The sequence below is a fragment of the Otolemur garnettii genome, unplaced genomic scaffold (assembly GCF_000181295.1).
Source record: "Otolemur garnettii isolate 467f Iridium unplaced genomic scaffold, OtoGar3 scaffold00011, whole genome shotgun sequence".
NCBI lineage: Eukaryota > Metazoa > Chordata > Mammalia > Primates > Galagidae > Otolemur > Otolemur garnettii.
The window spans coordinates 27,160,101-27,163,949 of NW_003852406.1; the positions used below are offsets into that span (position 1 = coordinate 27,160,101).

Sequence of the window (3,849 nt, forward strand, 5' to 3'; positions counted from 1 at the left end):
AATAGGTATCCTGAGTTTTACATCTGTGTAAACTGAGCTTCAAACAGATGAAGTGACTTACTTGCCTAAGGCAGCACAGCTAAGAAGTAGGAGAGACAGGATTTGAATTCAGGAGGCCTGAACACCAGTCTCAGCATGCCCCCTCCACCCCTCCAGCAAAGAGTGTGGGTCCCCTTCCCTCTGCCCCACCCCACCCCAGCCTCAAGCGTGGGCTGGGTTCAGGTTTAGAGAGGGCCTTCTGCGCTGTGAGGCTTGTCTTGGCTTGTCCCGGGTGGGGAGCCCAGCCCCCTGGTGGAAGCAGATTAGGCCACAGTGACAGTCCTTGCTCCTAGGAACTGGGTCCTAGCCACAGCTTGGAGGGGTTGGTGGGCACTGTGGATCCACTGAACCTGAGTATAGGGCTAGCCATTCAAGGAGCCCTTCAAAGTCCATCAGGGTTCTGGGGACCAGTAGGGTTGCAGGAATACATGAGAGGTAGCCAGGCTCTGGCTGAGAAATAAAGAGGGCTTCTCAGAAAGTGCAAATGTAGGCCTCGGATGGCTGAGCCCCAGGGTAGAGCAGGCCTTTCATGTTCAAACCCAGACCCACTTTCCTACCACCTCCCTCTGCCCCACAGCCCAGCTGAGCAATGGGCACAGTGTCCTCAGTTGCCCCCACGTGCCTTTACTGGCCTTTTGTCTTCAAGGGCTGCATGCTGCACTCTGGAAACAAACAGACATCAGGGTTACAGCTGGGGTCAGATTGACCACTCCTACCTTCCACCTGGCTGCAGTTAGCATCTCAGCACACAATGCTGGGTGTTGTGGGTGGGTCACAGGAAGCCCTATGGACTTCTGGAGAGTTCCACTCAGAAGATACATGGTGGGCAAGGAGGACCAGAATGCAGGGGGCATTGAGTACCCCTGGATTGCCTGTTGCAGACAGATAAAGAGCCTTGTGAATTTCTGAGTCCCTTCCCCTTGATTGAACAAGCCCACCTTACGGCCTTTTGTCCCCAGGGTTGTCCTGGTATGTTTACTGATTGTTGCCTCAGGATTGAGATAGGAACTGGGACAGGGAGCTGGGATAGGGATGGAGGTGGGCTGGGCTGGACGCAGCTGGGGGTGGGAGCAAAAGGCTTGAAAGCAGAAGGATTTTATTGGAAGGAGCTGTCTACTTGCTCTCTGCTCCAGCATTGAGCCTTTGAGTAGTGATTTTCACCCAGTGTGCTGTGAACATTTTTAAAGACCATTAATTAAATTATTTCCCAAAGAAGCTCAAAGCACCATAAGTATATTCTTCTTTTTTTACTCTTTTTCTGATCAACATTTATTTAAGTGTGCTGTGGAAGTTTAACTATAAGTTCAAGTGTCCCACAAGTTGAAAAAGGTTGAAAACACTGCAGCAGAGGAAGGGCAGATTGGGGAGGTGGTTTGGGCTTCCTGGCCTTCCTACGGTGACTCACAGAGCTCCTTTCCAGTGAAGTGGGAGCAGACTTCAGCTTGCACCTTTTCCAGCTGCTTCCCAGGAGTTGGCCTGCGGATGAAGAGCACAGGCCTCTGGACACTCACTGCCTGCCAGGCCAAGTGCATAAGAACACGGGCACTTAACTCCCACTGCAAACCTGGGAGCACAATCACCATCCCACAGTCAAGGACCCTGGTGCTCAGAGGCCTGCTTGAGGTTCCACAGCCCAGAGTGACAAATTGGGATTGGGGCCTGAGTTAGGTGGCTGGTGTGTCTCTAAGAAGGTAATGCTAATCCAAGGAAAAAGATAATAATTGTAGGTTTCAGTGCTAGGACAGTGAGGTGGCAGGGTCCTATCAGTGGGGCTTCTTTAGGATGGAACTAGAGACCCATCTGATAGTCAAGCTGTGCCCCAGCCAAGCTTTCTCCCCAGCTATAGGGGTAGTATTTGCCTGTCTCTTGCGGCTGGGGCTGTAATCTCATGACTGGCCCAGCTCAAAGTCAGCCCTAGGTCACTCCTCAGTCTAGAGGCCTGAGTGTGGGGGACTGTGCCTCTCACCCTGTGCTATGCCCTTCACACTGGTTACCCAGGCCAGAGCAACACCTTTTGGGTTCTCATGGAGACCTCTCCCCCTGGGCCAGTGGCGCCTGGTGTCTGGGGGAGTGAGACAGAGGAGATGTCCCTGTGGCCAGAATGCCACCTCTGCTGGCTTCCTACACCATAGCACCATTGATCATCACATACCCAGCCTCTGGTCATCCTCTATGGCAGAGGTCCCCAAAAAGATTGGAACCATGGGACCAGTTTCATGGAAGACAATTTTTCGGCTCGGCACCTGTGCCTCAAGTGGCTAAGGTGCCAGCCACATATACCTAAGGTGGCAGGTTCGAATCCAGCCTGGGCCCGCCAAAACAACAATGATGGCTGCAACCAAAAAAATGGCCAGGCGTTGTGGTGGGCGCCTGTAGTCCCAGCTACTTGGGAGGCTGAGGCAAGAGAATTGCCTAAGCCCAAGAGCGGGAGGTTGCTGTAAACTGTGATGCTACAGCACTCTACCAAGGGCAACAAAGTGAGACTCTGTCTCTAAAAAAAAAAAAATCTCTGCTGAATGGCTCAGCGCCTGTAGCACAGTGGTTGTGGCGTCAGCCACATACACTGAAGGTGGTGAGTTTGAACCCGGCCAGGGCCAGGTAGACAACAATGACAACTGTAACAAAAAACAGCTGGTCATTGTGGCGGGCGCCTGTAGTCCCAGCTACTTGGGAGGCTGAGACAAGAGAATCGCTTAAGCCCAAGAGTTGGAGGTTGCTGTGAGCTATAAAACCATAGCACTCTACCAAGGGCGATATAGTGAGACTCTGTTTCCAAAAAAAAAAAAAAATCTCTGCTGAAATGTCAAAAATTCCAGTGTTTATTGTCTCCCCATAATTCTAGTTTAACTTTGAATGTAGCCATTTTATCTGCCGGCTTGAACACTGTTGTTCTCTCCTGAAGTGACAGATTGAGTTTGTTGAGCAGGTTGAATATGTCACACAGCAAGTTTTGTGATCTGAGTCACTGAAATGTGCAGCCAATGGTGACTGTTTTTCTAAAAGTAAGCTCTGGGGACCAGGTGCCTTGGCTCACACCTGTAATCCCAGCACTCTGGGAAGCCAAGATGGGTGGATTGCCTAAGCTCAGGAGTTCGAGACCAACCTGAGCTAGAGTTTCTAAAAAACAGCTGGGCCTTCTGGCTGGCGCCTATAGTCCCAGCCACTTGGAGCCTGAGGCAAGATGATCAGTTGAGCCCAAGAGTTAGAGGTTGCTGCTGTGAGCTATGATGCCACAGCACTCTATGGAGGGCAACAAAGTGAAACTCTGTTTAAAAAAAAAAAAAGTGCTTGCTCCAGTAGCACATATACTAAAATTGGAATGATACAGAGAAGATTAGCTATGGCCCCTGCGCAAGGATGACACATAAATTCCACATAAATCTGTGAAGTGTTCCATATTAAAAAAAAAAAAAAAAGGGTGGTGCCCATAGCTCAGTGAGTAGGGCGCCGGCCACATACACCTAGACTGGTGGGTTCAAACCCGGCCTGGGTCAGCTAAAATCAACAATGACAACTGCAACAACACAAATAGCCAGGTGTTATGCTGGGCACCAGTGGTCCCAGCTACTTGGGAAGCTGAGGCAAGAGAATAACTTAAGCCCAAGAGTTTGAGGTTGCTATGAGCTAGGCTGACCCCACAGCACTCTAGCCTGGGGTAATGGAGTGAGAGTCTGTCTCTAAAAAGAGAAAAAAGGCTCGGCGCCTGTGGCTCGAGTGGCTAAGGTACCAGCCACATACACCTAAGGTGGTGGGTTCAAATCCAGCCCGGGCCCGCCAAACAACAATGATGGCTGAAACCAAAAAATAGCC

At 50.8% G+C, this 3,849-nt stretch overlaps 1 non-coding gene across 1 annotated transcript; it reads left to right on the top strand.

Moving 5' to 3' along the window:
• Nucleotides 1-3,323: 3,323 nt before the first annotated feature.
• Nucleotides 3,324-3,433, top strand: LOC111723499. Its single transcript, XR_002772026.1, has one exon. It is a non-coding gene; the product is annotated as a U6 spliceosomal RNA (small nuclear RNA).
• Nucleotides 3,434-3,849: the final 416 nt, after the last annotated feature.